General features: G+C 40.5%; 1 protein-coding gene across 2 annotated transcripts in view; it reads right to left on the bottom strand.

Annotated features, from left to right (window-relative positions):
* ZBTB20 (zinc finger and BTB domain containing 20) overlaps positions 1–16,298 on the bottom strand; it is a 449,829-nt gene that overhangs the window by 14,780 nt on the left and 418,751 nt on the right. Inside the window, exon 1 of one of the 2 annotated variants that reach the window (XM_017731918.1) lies at positions 15,286–15,470. The gene's annotated coding sequence lies outside the window, so the exon portion shown is untranslated. Of the gene's footprint in view, positions 1–15,285; positions 15,474–16,298 lie in introns of those variants that run through there. The other variant, XR_552321.2, reaches the window with a different exon arrangement.

The following is a 16,298-nucleotide window of genomic DNA, read 5'->3' as shown; positions in this document are numbered from 1 at the left end:
AGGCTCTTCTCAGGCCTGCCACTCTTTTAAACTCGAGACAGTGGGAAACTTTCTGTGAAATTCAAGTGGTCTTTGTTAAGTACCCCCCTTTTTTTTGTCCAGTAAACATGATGTAGAGATCCCAATGGACTTATTCTGAGAAACTCCTGTAAAATGGTTTTGTCCCCTTTCTGTGAAGCAAGTTCTGATTGGAGGGGTATTCACAAACCATATAGGAAAGAATGGATGTGAAAATGCAAAGGCCATTCTTACCCAGATGGGCAATGAATAGGCATTTGCCAGTTTAAAAAAAAAAAAAAGGCAGAAAAAAAAGAAAGGAAAAAAGCCTAGACAACTGCACAGATTATGCACATTTGAAATCCTCCTGGGATACAATTTGAAGCTGGCATGGCATAAAGGTGAAACATATTACTGTGCAACTTTGAAAAAAGCTTCATTTGCTCGTATGCAAATGCACCGATTAAACTGTCAGGCTATTCACAGAAACATGCATGGAATTCATCCTCAACTAGTAAGAAGGAGCACAACTTGGATGGGAAAGGAAAAAACTTTTGTTGTGTAATACATGACTGAATGCTTAGATTAGTGTTTCCCTGAATCTCACCCACCCCTCCTGCTGACTTTTATGCTATGGGCATTCAAAAGAAAGTAGGTTTTACCATGACAATAACAATGACAAGCTCTCCAAGTACAGTACCAAAGGAGAAGGCAATGACAGAAGGAAACAGCAGGCAGTGGACTCCTGGAAGATGCTATAGAAAACGTGGAAGTGCAGCAGTGAGGTACATCAAGAATGGTTTGAGGCAGTTTTCTATTTGCCAGAGTTACCGTACTTAGACCTACACAGAGCTAGGAAGTTATGGCTTTAAATGGTGATTTTTTTGTTTGTCAAAACGATAAAAAATGACCAGAAAACATGTGATGTAGTAGAAGCAAAAATATGTACAGAATGCTGAACACTGCAGGCCATTCACAAATGGCTACGTTGTACATTTGAAAATGCATTTAGTAAGGTTTTTTCCTGTACAGCCACTAGATGTCCCTCTCTGCAAAGGCAATTCCTGAAAGTCTTAATGCTCATAACTGAAGGATATCAGAGAATTTGATTTTCTCTAGTGTCTTTTAAAATCACAGTATCTCAAAGCTCATTGCACAGTAATGACTACCATTTCTAGAAACACAGTGGTGATGAATCCACCACAGCTACTGTAACTCAGCAGTAGCTCAGTACAGCCTCCACCTGAAGCAAAACTGCCTAAGATGCTGGAATCCAAGCTTTTTTGGAAACTCACTGTGTGCTCTTTCACAGGAATGACTAGCAGAGTGAAACCCAAAGACTGTGTGCTTTCATACTTATGGGGAATAGAAAATAATTGTCTTATATTCTTGACAACTGGTGGGCTTGCTGAGACAGATATAGATTTAGTTTTTGCCTCAATCTTCTGCAGCAAAATTTAGAAAATTGTCTGGCAAAACATCTTACTGATGTCTCACTTAGACAAGATCACCTAGAACTAGCTTGGTGTTTTTGCCTAGTTTGTCTTTCTGAGAACCTTCTCAAGCCTTGCATTGAGAAGAATGCACACTTTGAGAGGTGGTGGAAAAGCTGGAGATGTATCTTGCTGGAGACAGCACATGGTCTCTGTGTTTTTATTATCAAAATGACAAGTGCTTCCCTAGTTGGGAGAACACCCTGGGCTCAGATGAAGATGTAGAGTTAGGCTTAGTAGGTGGTCTTCCTGCTTCTGGAGCTGTTTCTCTGCGCAACAGTAATCCAGCCACTAGCTCCTGGGAGCACAACAAACCTAATAACCGGCTGCTGCTGGAGACAAGCAGTATCATCTAGTCCTTACTCTCTTCCTCTACCATGTGTGGTTTTGGAAATCTCTAATCCTTGGTCTCCACATCAACTGTTGGATGACCACAGCCTCCTGTTTGTATCAAAAGGATGCATTAGGTTCTTCAGACAGTCATCTAGTCTACTACTTTTCCTCATGTGGGAATAATTTATCTACGCTATCTCTTCACAAATTTGTCTACCATGTCTGCAAAAACAGCATCGTGGATTTCACCTCCCTCCCCAGACAGACTGTCTACTGTCTTTCTAGCAAGAGAGATTTCTTAGTATTTAACTTTGAAACTGATTACTCAACCCCTTTCCCTAACAGACAGGGAGAACTATTGACCATTTTCCTCTTTATAGCACTCTCTCATATACCGGAAGGTGCCTCACTTTTCTTCTACTTTTCTTCTTTAGACCTGTCTTTTCTAGAAAATACAAACTCAGGTCTCCAAATCATCCTCATTGGTTATAGGTATTCTCCTCATTCTTATCTTCTTCTATCTTCTCTCCAGCTTGTCCTTCTTTCACTTAAAATGCAGCTCTAAAGTGGGTAAAGTACTCTAACTGAGGGAGGTGCATGAAGGAGTTGCCTATATATCATTGTCTATGATACTTGTTAAAGACTTTACAGAACAAATAACCCCAACCAATCAAAGCCCTGTTACCAAAACAGATTTTCCTTAAGAAAGATATATGTGAGTAAAGAATCCTTATGTTGGAATAAAAATCTCAACTCTTTCATAAACACAACAGTTCCGTGGAAATACAGCATTTCCATCACAATATGTGAAAGCTACTCCAGCCCCACAATTTCCATACGAAGTCCTCATTTCCATACATTCGTGTCTTGTATTCCAAACTTTGCACTGCAACAAGCATGGGTGCTTTCTTCAGCTTCAATGACCTGACTTATGCCAATTGATAAAGCTTTATTTTCTGTCGTTGTCAAGTTAGTTACTATAAAACTGGATTAATAGAGCAAAAATTCCTATATAGTGTTTTCATACACAACATTAGTACTGCATCAGCTTCCAACTCTCTGGGACCAATTTAGTGGAGTAACACTTCTTTCACTCAAGGAAGTGACCAGGATTCACATCCTGAAAACCTGGCAATGTCTGACTTCTCAGTACATCTTAGAGATGCGGGAGAGACCAATTCAGCCACGCCTGCTCAGACTGATTCTTCTGAATATTTGGCCTCATTCTAAACAGAGGCCTGCAAGAGGAAAAGCTTATATGAAGTTTCAGGAATATAGAAGAACATTTGTATCCTCAGCAGGAGATCTGACCAGGAGTAGCCCTTGCTTTCTGTTGCTTTAAAGGTTTGCTGGAGTTTTCACCCAATCATCTGCTTGAACATCTTGAAAATCAGTATCTCCTTCTATAATATCTATCCAAAACAAACACCAGATGACACTACACAAATTGCCCTAACCCTACCAGATTGTTGTTAGAATCAAAATATGTAGCAGTCTACATTTAACAGGAAGTACTGTATTTTTACCAGCACAACATCTATTAATGTGTCAGTAATACACTCTATGGAAGAAAGAATCACTGTGTTCTGAAAGCTGTCAAACTTCTCTAAATTTTGTAGCTAATAACTACATTCGTTTGAAAGACAGAAATGCATGCACACACGAACACAACCTTATTCTCCAAGGAGAAAACACACCAAGGAGATGGCAAATAAGAGTGAGTTTGTTTAAACTTTTTTTCAGGAGCCTTTTTCTGCAGACTAGAGAATGCTCGGCAAATTTCCTATGGATGATTTGTTCAGTTAATTGCCCTGTCCTTTTTAGCATGTACTGAATGATGAGATATCCATTTTACATAAAACTGTAAGTTTAGAAGACTAAACCATAGGTGATCTGTACAGAAAATGGCTTCTATACCCAGAGGACATAAATCTCCAGTGTCAAGCACAAAAGCCTCTATTTCAGCTTCCAGGCCTGGGGGCAGGCAGGGAGTCACCTTCCTATGCTTTGCCTGACAGATGTCAGGAGGTGTCCGTCCACACTAATCCTGTCTGCTCTACAGTCCACAGGTGGCAATGTCTGTGCCTCAGTTTCCTCCACACCTTGAACAAGGACAGCATCATGCACCCGGTCCTGCAGGGCTACCTGCCTCCAGGAATTTTAGTGGATAGTTTTGCACCCTTGGATAAAGAGTACTACAGAACTATCAAGAATTAACTCCACAGGCATCTTCAAATTTTATTCTCCAGGCTTACAAAAACCTAGTTTTCTTTTCAAACTACTCTAGTGGCTAATTTTTCTATTCCTCTTTAGGGCCAGCATCCTGCTTCCAATTTACTTGCAATTGTAAAACACTTGGTAAAAACTGGCTCCAATTCATAGCAGTGTAGTGACCAAAGGCTCCAGTGTTAACAACACATTCAGCTATTTTTAAGTTAGAGAAGTACTACATTTTGAGCCAGGATATTTACTTTTCTCACTCTCAATCCAATTTGTATACTTGCTATTTTAGAAATTCCAAAGACACTTCAAAGAGGATACAGGCAAAAGCCATTTTTTATTCCCAGGCACATATTTGGGGTCCAGTCAAATATACCTCCACATTCAACACATACACTCTGATTATCTCAGTTCCTCTCTCAGACCTTGTCTGCAGACCATCTACAACCATGCCATTGTATCTCCATAGCACAGATGTGGACTGCATTGATGGAGGATACCTCTCCTGTGGGTACCCTCAACACCTCCAAGCAACATGTATGACATTACAGAAGAAGCCTCAGAGCTGTCATAGCTGCATTAACAGGGATTTCAACAGGCTGTGGCCATAGCACGACAAGGGTGTTAATTCCCGTGCTCCAGTCAGTTGTAATCTATTTATGTTAGTGAAATATAAGCTTGCCAAAGAGCATTATAATGCACTTTTTAAAAATGTAAAGGGAGAAAACTGCACAACTGCCCTCTAAAAACAGGAAACAGAGAGAAAATGTGGTGCCACATGATGGCACCATTTCCTAGGAAAAGAAACAACGCTGTGCTCATCTCTTCTGTAAGAGATGTTCAGTAGGGAACATTTTCATGTTCTACATGAAATCCGTTTCTACCACACTCTCTTGTTCCCAGAGAGCTCATGCATGATCCTGCCAAACCCCAGCATGGTCCCACTGTTTTAACTGGCTACAAGTTTAAGGCAGTTCATCTTTTTAAAAATCTAGGTGCCATGTATTGCTCCTTTTCCTTCCCAGTGCCAGGTGCTGTTACTCAGAGTGCATGTTTCACTGGTGGACCCACAGCACGAGAGTCACTGAGCAGGGGAAGAGGGACATGGGCCAGCAATGCTGGTGTGAGCACTCCCTACTCAAAAAAAGATTAGGGGGGATGCTTCTTGGAACAAAAAAAATTCTTTGGAAAATGTAGGCAAACAAGGTGATTTGTTTTGCTATTCTATGGCCCTGATTAAAAGACTACTCTAGTCCTTAAGAATACCTCCACCTCCTTTAAAGGCTTTTGTTTAAATCCAAATAGTGTATTTCAGACTGAATCCCCATAAGGGAAGTGGATAAGGATTACTTTTGGTTGTCTTGCTGTGGGGGGACTGTATAAACTTATATCCTCTCTCAAAAACCTTGTTTAGGGAGGAGAAGGGGCTGGGGTTGGAGGTGGGAGCTGTGTCTGGAGAAGGAATGGATTAGAAGGTAATAGGTGCAAATATATTAAAACATGTCTCTGGAAGAGACAATTGCTATTCCATGAACTCCTTCATGTTCACCCTGTATTGTTAGGTTTTCCTTCAGGCAGAAAGACAAGGAGGAAAAGCTTATCAACCTGAGTGTGGTTAAATACAGTAAGCCTGAAAGCTTGTGGGCTTTGGTTAAAAGGAAAATATAGATTAAAACCTCTTAAGGTAATTACCTGTTTAGGAGGTTTCCATTCAAGCTAGAATTCTCTACAGGGAGTGTTTGCAGCAGTCTGTTAGGAAAAGGGTGCAGTCAGTTATGGTTGAGCTCTGTGGGAGAGCACTGCTTATTTCCTCCACGATTCCAGAGAAAAGCCTTTCAGTCTAGGTTTTGTTCTGGTCACAGAACTATGGTTGATGGGAGAAACAAGAGATGGATGAAAAATTGTAAATGCCAGTCCTCAGGGCTGAGAAAAGATTCTTTTATCTCTTCCAGTGCCTCTGTCTCAGCCCTGAGTAGAGGAAAGCTACCACATGAAAATGCTAGATTTTATTTGGTTATTTTTTCCATTTGTCTTTTTTATCTACTAGTGAAAGGATAATTGTTAACTAGTACAACTGGGTGCTTTGGTGAATATTTCAACTTAGAAATGTCGTGAGACACATATTCATACTATTTTGGACTGTGGCTTCTTTATTTTGAGCTTATGGGACGAGTGTTCAGGCCTGCTTATAATTCAGATTTAAATATCAGTGGGAAGCAGCACATGCTCATGTCTACAATACCGAAGGCCACAGGAAATGTTACTGTCCTCAGTGAGACCTCTGCGATCTCTGGGAACAGACTTATTTCCAAAATCACCTACTTAGTTTTCATAGGAATAGTAATGTATGGCTGAATGCTTTAAATTAATAAACCAAGGCAATAAGCAAGAACACAGCGTTCCTGGGTGGCTTGATATCATCAGATGGAACTCTAGCATTAAATGTATATTGTCAGTTCCAGTGCTTCCCCCCACTCCCTGGGGAAAAGGCCCTGGAATTACACGCATACACAAGCATTCAGACACCAACAGGTGATATTAATGCAGTGCATGAGAGTTATTTCTCAGGTCTGCCTTCAGGCACATTCTACCCTCTACTCAACCAAAAACACTAGAGATAGCATCTGGGAGTTTTACTTTTGAATACAGGGAATATGCTCAGTTTTGAAATGTAGCATAGGATCAAAGCACAAGGTATTCTTGTTAAAATTGACATGGTTGCCCACACAGGCATGAAACTACGAGAAGTCCCTTTCTCTGTTTTTATTTCCTGTATCATACCCCTTTTCACACAAAAATTGCTACTTTGTGTTTTTTTCTCTATCTCTGTAACATCAACAAATTACACGTTATCACTCCTATCATCTAGTTATAAAGAGCCTTTCAAGATTTTTAATAGATGCACAATATTGCTACACTTACATTTTCACTGGTTAAGAACGCAAAAATAGCTGTTGTGAGATTACTCTTAATTTATACTACTTCCCTCTCGTGGGCTTTCAAGAAGAAGCATTTCACCACATGTCACAGATTGATACAGAGTATATACACTGCACATCCCAGCCGGGCAGAGATCCTTTCAGTGTTTAACACAACAAAGCTGGGATGAGTAGGGGTTCTAGGATTTGTTTGTCTCTTTTTCATAGGTGCCGTTAATTCCTCAAGGAGCTATTTGTGCTGATAGATTCTTGAATTCTCTTTGTACTCTCTTTCCTGAGTGGTAGATACATAAGACTGGATCTCATGTTATTTTAGCCTTGTGAATGACTCCATGCACAATGAAAACAGCCACAGAAAACATAAAGGAAGACATGGCACAACGGCATCTCCTCTAGAAATGACAGCACCTGGTATCCTTGGGAATTCAAATGCACAGTGCCAGCCAGAACACACCGCTGTGGTCTCCATGCACTGTGATGCCAGGCAAACACCCTGATGCAAATGAAGTTTAGTGACATTCTGATGGCTTACAGCTGACTTTCACCCATGGAGCAGATCAAACACCACATTTCTTGTGAACATGATTTTCCCCCACAACACCTCCTAGCACACTTTATAAACATTAGTAGGTGGTATTAAACAATTCCTTTGTTTTATGTTTCAGGTTCTCCCCCACTACCATGTTAAGGCTTCAGTTCAAAAAAAGGTTCAAATGAAAGAGCTCCCTCTGTTCAGTTGTGAACAATGCAAGAATTGTTTTGGTTTTCTCTTATTTGAATACTGGTTTGGCCATACCTTGTTCTAAAGTTACTGAGGGGGATCACAGCACAAAGATTACACGGCTATTCTACCACAGGTAAGCAAAAGAGAAGAAAGCAACTATGAAAGCTTATGGGAGACGAGCAAAAAGCTCCAGTGCTGAACAGATCACAGTGGTGAAAAGGAGCAGGAGGTGACCAAGCATATTTTTACACCTGTAACTTTGGAGTTGTGTAGCTGCAACAAACCAGGCCACTACTACACCAGTCAATGCTTCTCAATGTGTGGAAGGTGTCTCCCTACAGCACACAAGGGACTAACCAAGAAAGATGCAAGCACTGAGCTACGCAGCATTTTAACAACCCACAGTAGGACAAAAGGAGATGTAGATGCAGCTGCTTCAGTTTCCTTCAAGCAAGAGTCACCTGTCAAAAGCTGAAGTGTTCCTCTGAAGACCGTATTAGGGAAACGGCACATTTGGTTTAGTCTTCTCACCCAATTAAAACAGAGGAGATGACAGCAGTAGCATGTATGGTTAAGACATGAAATAACAATGATTGGCATGCCATGTTTGACATCCTTCAAGCAGATCACAAAGTGACAGTTTTGGTATGTGCAACTTTGAGAAGAACAACTATTGAAAGGAAAAAAAGAAGAGGAAGTTAGTCAGAAAGAGTCTGAAAGGAAAAGATAAGGAAGTAAAATCCGTAAGAACGGCAGGGAGGTGGCCTTAATACTTTTAATAGAGTCCATATGCATATCCAAGGACAACAACAGAAAAATGAGGAAGCAGAAAATGCTACAATGGTTAAATAACAAGGTATAAGAGTTCATTAAAGCTGAAAATTTATTCTTCCAAACATGGAAATCATGCCCAAGTGACATTAATAGAACTGAGCATAAACTGTAGCAGACTAGATGTAAAACAAAGATTAGGTAGGGCGAAGAGGAAATTTAAAGAAAAACTCACTAAAAGCATAAAGACAAATACTGTAACAAAACATTATTTAAACATATCAGACAGAGAAAGTTAACAGAACAATGATTGGTATCTATGAAGTGCTGTAGACTATGTGGATTGATAGATTAGGCAGGCAAGTAGTAGTGTCAGTGTGTTAACTAGACTACTATCTATGAAAGCAGTAAAGGTAATCACAGAGGTTACAGAAACTCTACAGTGGAATTGACATTATTGCTTCATTTTCAAGATGGAGTATGATGGAAGAAGGTAAGCTAGCTCAAGGGAAGAAGAGGAAAGCACTGCTCTGGAGATTTATAAAAATACCACAAACCAAACCAAACACAAACCCCACATACAAAAAACAAACAAAATCCCAAATATTGAAAAAAAGTACTGGAACATCTTGATACACTGAACAGTGATAGATATTGGTACATATTCCTCAGTCCCTCATTTCATGAGTGAAGCGATTGAAATATATATAAAAGAAGGATTTACTGAAGACTGTCAACATAAAGAATGGTAATTAAAATCTTGGAGGGGCTGACTCTGAAGACATGAACAAGTAAACTCAGAAACAGACTGCAGACATCTTACTGGGCAGTTACAGTGTGTCTCAGTGGCTGCAGCATGACTTACAATACCAACTCAGTCACCTCAAGAATGGAAGCTATGGGAACTGTGAGGAGCAATAAGCCTTATCCTTTTCCCTGGTATTTAGAAAGGATAGACACACTGCACAAATATGCTGAAAATGTCCCCTGAAATCATGAGAGTTAGGAACTTGCATGGCAGTTTTAAACCAAAGCTGAGACTATGCATGTTATCACTGACAGTTCTCTAAATGGAGACCAGTAAGGAAAGCACTGAACACCACAACCTAACATCAAGACAGTATTACAGGGCATCAAGTAATAGAACCAACATTTAGGATAATTAGACAAATTTTCAAAGGCATCTATGTGTTACAAATATAAGTGATTTATGCGTCAGTGAAAGTTGGGCTCCAAAGTGACACAGTTGCTTCTGAAAACATACTCACTGACTTCGTAACTGAAGTACCATATGCTATTAGCCATTTCTCAAGAGAGGAAAAGCCCGAGAGACCAACCTGACAAAACTCACTTAGCGCACTGATTCGAATACAGAGACCAGTTCCTACCAGTAGTACAACATTTTACACTGCCAGTTCTTCAGTGTATTGTGATGGCTTTTTCAAGAGGCAGGGTGAGCTCAGCTTATAATTTTACATACCTGTGCTTGTACTTGCTTTTGTCTCTACACAATTCAAGCAACATACATCTGCTTCTATGAAAACACAAGTTCTTCCTGACTGATATTTCTTTGATAATTTTACAAACAGAAATACAAGTGCATGGGACATAGAAATCACTTACGACTACTAAAAAGAGAAGCAGATATTAAACAAAATTTCAAATGTTCTGCAAGATGAAAGTATAATTAAGTGTTGTGACATCAGTATTTGAGAACTATGGATATACTTGCTTTCAGTTTAGCTTTCTACAGAAAAGGCCTGCATCATTATTATTATATCATCTAAAATAGATATCTAAACATACATCACTTCTTAGGTCACTAAAAACAACCTAAAAATATTCAGCATTAGCTAAGACATGCCATACATAGATCAGCAAAAATACAGCTGAAATGACTATTGACATACTGCCTGACTCTCTAAACAAGGACGCTGGCAGAATCAGGGTCCCCTTGTCTTCACTGAGAGTGAAGACCATTTGAAAGCTCCAGAGCAGCTCCTAGGGAATCACAGCCACATATTTCCAGGGGGGGGAGGAAGACCATAAGGGCATGTAACCATTCTCTTCCTGACACAGAATCTCAAAGAGAAACACAGGAAACCTAAAAGGTAAAGATGAGGCCTAACCACCTTCAGACCTATCCAGCCTCTATACTAGCCCCAGGCATATCGAACTGGCAGATTCATGGGAAGGGAATGGTGGGTCCCTCTAGCTGCTCCAGAGAATGAAAACCCAGAGTTTACATATTCACTCTCAATGGTCTGTGGAGTTCAGGAATCTCGTGAGGTTCCCACTCTGTCTTTCCTTGTCATGCTGGAAGGCTATAAAGCTACCAAAATCACAGCTTAGAAGGAAAAAACCAAATACTCTGCTTTGAAGTTCCCGTTCTGTGAAAGCTGAAAAATGCTGGAATTGGATCAAGTCAGCCATGGTACTTGAGCATGTAGAGGCAAAGAGTTCAGATGTGGTCTATCATTGACAGTGCTTTTAAAGTGCATTCTATTTAATACAAAAAACCTCCCTGATCCCTTGCTAAAATGTAACTTTAGAAAGTCCTCCCCTATTTCATCAACTTGCCAATAATTGCTTAACAGATTTAAAAAAAAAATACACACGCCTTACTTTCCTTCACTACTCATTCCTTACCAGAATCTCAGGTCTCTGCAAGAATTCTGTGTTCTCTAAAATCATAAAAACTGCTTCAGAAGTTTTTCCAGTGATTGTCCAACCTGCCTCTCAGTCCCATGGAAACTTTTTGCAAAGATGTTGCTTTTGTCTTCTCTGGAACAAATTCCTTCCCAGATGGACCATCCAATGTCTAAGAATAACTCTTTTAACTATCAATAGAGACAAAGAGATTCAGTTGCACTGTTCCCGTGGGATTCCTTTGAGTTTGGACACATCTGTTAAGATGCATACATCAGAGTTTGAATGAAGTTTTTGTCTGATTGTATCTTTGAGAACTCATGAAAATTTCTGCCAAAATGATCTTATCTCTTGGTACTTGAAAAACATATATAGTTATAGCTGCATTCTGAAAGGCTCCTGAAATAAGTGGCCTATACAGACCAAACCAGTTTAAATACAGCCAAGTCCTGATGACCTCCTTCATCTCAGCAAAATCTTTAGAAACTTTACCTGAGGCTGTTCAGCTTTTGAACTACAACCTCATGCACTTTATGCATTCTCCATCCATAAGCAAGGAAATTTGTGAAAACGTGCAAATAGCACAAATCTCATATGCTTCCCTTTGCTTTCTTATAAACTTTCCAGAACCTGTGTTTGTCCTTGCACGAGCACTTTCCTTCTGGGTAAGCACATAGATCTGTTTGTGACAGCTGAGTAGCTAGAGGTATAACCCAGCTGGAGTTCTATCAGCTCACTCTATCGCTTAATTCCAAATTAATTCCAAGTGGTGGTTTTTATCTGCCAAGCCCTCCATGAAAACAGTTACCTCAGGAAGCACCTCTTCCCTCTTCCTCTAACTTGTTTCTCCAATTGTACTGCACAAGTCAGCATTTCCCAAGACTTAGAGAGATGGGACTGGACACAATGCATCCTGTGTTCTGGACCTAGCTTCAAGGACTCATCTCTGCTGGAAATAGAGTGTTCAAATCCAGAAATCTAGGACCCAGTCCTACAAGTGTGACAAATAATGCAACGTCATTTGGAATAAGTGGCACCAGAAACAGCATGTAGAACATACTATGCTACAGAATGAAACCCTAAACTATGTTGTGCATCACATATGACTCTACACAGGTTTTTTTTCTGCTAAGTATTCATATCAGTAAGACTGGCATTCAGACTATTGCTTTAGGCTTTCTTCACCTCTGCCTTTTACAGCTGAGGAGCAGATGGCTATCACTAAGTTTTTATTTCCTATGCTTGGAAAAAAAAATTGATCTGAATCATTCCAAAAGCACCCTGATATTTTAAAGTAGATTGGCTTCTGAACATTTCTCATAATAATAAATATGTGGTGGTGTTTTCTGACAAGCACTAGTGACTGCGCATGCAAAATGGTCAGTGAAGATTTCAAACTGATCTGAATAGGTGGCCCATAAAACCCAAGTATTTTTTTTCCCAGATACATGAATGAGGCCTTATGAAACCATCTGTACATCTGTGCATTTTTCCAAGAATTAATATACCCTACCATGCTGACTCTTTCTGGGTGTTTCTGAATTTTTTAGTGAAAATTCCTCCAAAATTTCCTGTCTAACTCCAGCTTTTAAGTATTTTTGTATTATTTTCCATCCACTAGAAAAACTCCCCAGCAGAATGAAGAATGCCCTTTGAAAATGAAGTATCTGCCCATCTGTGGGGGTACAGGCAGTAGCATGGTCTGGGCAAAGGAGGAGAAGCAATGTTGTGCTGTCTAAAGGTAGGGGAAAGGACAGGAAATCTTGCTGATCTAAAGAAGAAAAGCATCACCATGGGTCCAAAAGTTGAGAGGAAGAAAGATGTGGCAATGTAGCTCTGAGAGGAGGGGAAGAGAAGGACAAAGAAAGGGATTCTAGAGCGAGGGGAAAGAATTGATCCAAAAGGCAGGGCACATCAGAGGTATGGAAAAAGCATTTGTAACGACAGGAAAGCCCATTTTGAAATGTTGGGACCCACAAAAATTAATCTCTTGTGCCCATGAACATATTCCAGCACTATGAATTGAGGCAATATTAAAAAAGAATACCACAATACATGGTAGAAAGCTATAGCAAATATGCAGTAAATATTCATCATGCCTCATTTTAGTTCATGTGAGTTCTTGCTATTTTGCAAGAGCATGCCAAACATTAAATATATGCATACCACCCCCAACAAATACAGCCTGATAAAGGTCATAACCCATCATAAATAATTGTGAGCTTTTCTATTGGTTTCAAAGTTCATAGAATCAGCTAACAGATCAATACCACAAGACATCTTACCATTTCTTGAATTTTTGCAGGACTCTAGCTATATTTTGGGAACTAAATTTCAACAATTCACAAGATAGGACAATATTAATGCTGAAATTGCTATTAAACCCATTTTCTGAAAACAATCCCCCATACTTTCAGTGTGAAAGGAACATCTAACCTGGGCTGGCAGTTTATTCTTATTTATAGAGAATAGAATTGTTTAGGTTGGAGAAGGCCTGTGAGATCATCTGGAAGGTGATCTGGGGACATAAAAAACTTAGGGGTCTAAAAGACTGTCCACAGAACAGGTAGAGCATGAAGAGCTGCATACTCCACCTTCCCCCGCTGCCCTCTGCCAATATTCCTCACCCTGAACTTGGCCACCTCAGAAAGCAAAAGCAGGAGCTCATTCTCCAAGTTCCCTACAATCCTCGCTGGCCTCTGTCCTAAGGTTGCTTTCATGGGTTTCCATTTGTACTGTCAAAAAAATCAGTGTGAGGTTTGAAATCCCATTTACTAATGAACTCTTTCATCTTTGTGAATGGGATAAAGGGATTCTTTGTTTGAAAATAAGGATTATTTTTTTCTTGTTGTTCTGCTCATTTTTTGCATTTTTTCACAAGCTTTTTGTTTTCAGAAAATATTACAAGACAAAAGCGCACTCCAGTTTTAACAAAGAGCCTGACATGTCCAATTTGAAGAGAATTCTTGTATATACTAAATTGCATGCTGCCTGCTGTTCAACTGTTTCACATCTCTTTCTTCTCCCCAAATCACCAGGTGAGATTTAGGAAAGTCTCCCCAATGTTTACCAGCTCTATTAAAATCAAGATCTCTGGCAGAAGCTCATAATGAATAAAGTCAGAAGCCAACAGGAATGAATTGCAGCTAAAGTGATTTTGATAGTGATGATCCCTATAACCCGACTGCTTCCAAGCTTGGCCCTGAGGCAGGATTTTTAAATTAAAAAAAGAAAAGGATACACATACTTTTTAATCTGATTTTTTATTGTCATGCCCTGATTTTTTTTTTTTTTAGGCTTTTGCAAAGTCTGGTTGGCTTCTGAGCTGTTGAAACCTGGTGTCATCATCTTCCTCCTTTTTCCCAGTCTTGTAAGTTTTACAACATCCTAAACCACCACAGAAGAGGTAAACTATATATTCTAAAATTAGTGAGAGATTAGATTCACATTACCCTGCACATTCTTGCCCAAGAGACTTTTGGGCAGGGACCTCTGTGAAATGACAATGTTTTGAAGGGCTGGTGAGGTAAGATGACTTTCCAAAATCCAGTTTTAATAATTTCCTCCCTTATTTTTGTATTTTTTGGCAAAATGGGGAAGAACATTTTCTAAAGGCCAGTTAACCCATGATGAGTAATCTGAAAGTGAATGCCTTCACAACAAGGGCCTTAAAGCTGGTACAACCACACAGGTCCACAAAGATTTTCCAGACTCTCACAGAGTGATCCTCTCCACAACACACTCCCCTGTCTTCGCGGCAACACTTGACAGTCTTGGGCTTCAGAGCCAGGCATTTGTTTTCAGCACAGGCTGAAACTCCCCTGGTTGGGTAATGAGAAGCATGTGACTACATGGAGAGGAGCAACAGTTCTAGTTGGACAGGGACATGCTTGAGGGGTCTTCCCTTTTTAATTTGTAATAAGCAGCAACCTGACCTAACAGCACGCTCTCAGCTTTCTCTGGCTGATTACATTATCACAACCTTAACACAAAAATGTTCTGCATCAGGTGTAATTCCCAAAGAAGGGAAAAGGTAAGCCCTGAAGACCTACTGCTTATGACATTATGGAAAGAGCATCCAACTGGAAAACGTGGTCCACAGTAAGGGAGGTGTTTTCAAGAACCCCAGCAAGGCCCAGCAGCATGTTGGTGTACTCACAATCAGATGACCCTGTGTGTGCGTGCAGGTTTGTTGGTGAATGTGGAGAGTGGATGAGGGCCGGGCTCAGAGAAGGAACAGCTTCAAGGTTCAGGCAGGGAAGGCCCGGCTTGGCGCTGCATGCACCCGTCTGAGTAATCTCATTCTCCTCAGACGCCTTCTGGTTTTCAGCTGTCTTGGGTTTCTTCCTGAAAATAAACAAAGAGACCTTTGAAGGGACTGACTGCATATTTGGGAAAAGGCATTTTTAGAATCTGTTAAAGATAACTTTCTTCCCCCACCACCACCCCCCTCTCGCCTCTCTTTTCCCTTACAGGGAAGGAGGCAGAGAAGACTTTCCTCCATACTTCTTGTTTGGAAACAAGCTGCTCCTTGTTTTGACTCTGATGCAATGGCCCTGAGACTGTGTTACAGCAAATAGGCCAAGCACGAAGCTCCTTATTCTGCCCCTACTGATGACATGTAAAATGAAACTCGTCCCAGTAGTTTCGACAGTCAGAGTGCCGTTTGACAAATATTAAGCAAGGCTGTAGCATTCTGAATAGAGAGAGTTATACAGAAATATAATAGAATTGTCTGAAAAGCAAACAAATATGCAAGTTTCCAGTTCAAAACGAATCAGTGCAGAGATTTTGTAGGGAAAAGCACTGAAGAAATTTTGAGATGCAGAGGTCATCTAAGTAAAGCATTAAGACTCAGAACCTCAAACAACTGTCTGTGGGTACTGTGCACACGAACTCTAAACACCTCCCTCCGTCCAGGACCTCCAAGGAATTAAAGCTCAGTGGTACACCAAGCAGGTACTTAGTCACCCCCTTAGTTTCACGGACGGGGAAGACGAGGCACCGGGTGAAGTGTCAGGTTTTGAATCACACAGTGAGCACTCTGAACAGGGCGGCGAGCACCTGTCTCACTGCTCCCCCTCCGTTACTCAGGTGCCGGTGCTGCCTCTGTGCTCCCCGAGGCTCGGGAGGCAGCCTCCGGCCGGGGACACTGATGCCCTGGCCCGGGAT

The sequence above is a fragment of the Corvus brachyrhynchos genome, unplaced genomic scaffold (genome assembly GCF_000691975.1).
Source record: "Corvus brachyrhynchos isolate BGI_N302 unplaced genomic scaffold, ASM69197v1 scaffold3, whole genome shotgun sequence".
NCBI classification, from domain to species: domain Eukaryota; kingdom Metazoa; phylum Chordata; class Aves; order Passeriformes; family Corvidae; genus Corvus; species Corvus brachyrhynchos.
This window is presented reverse-complemented; position numbering and strand designations above follow the sequence as displayed.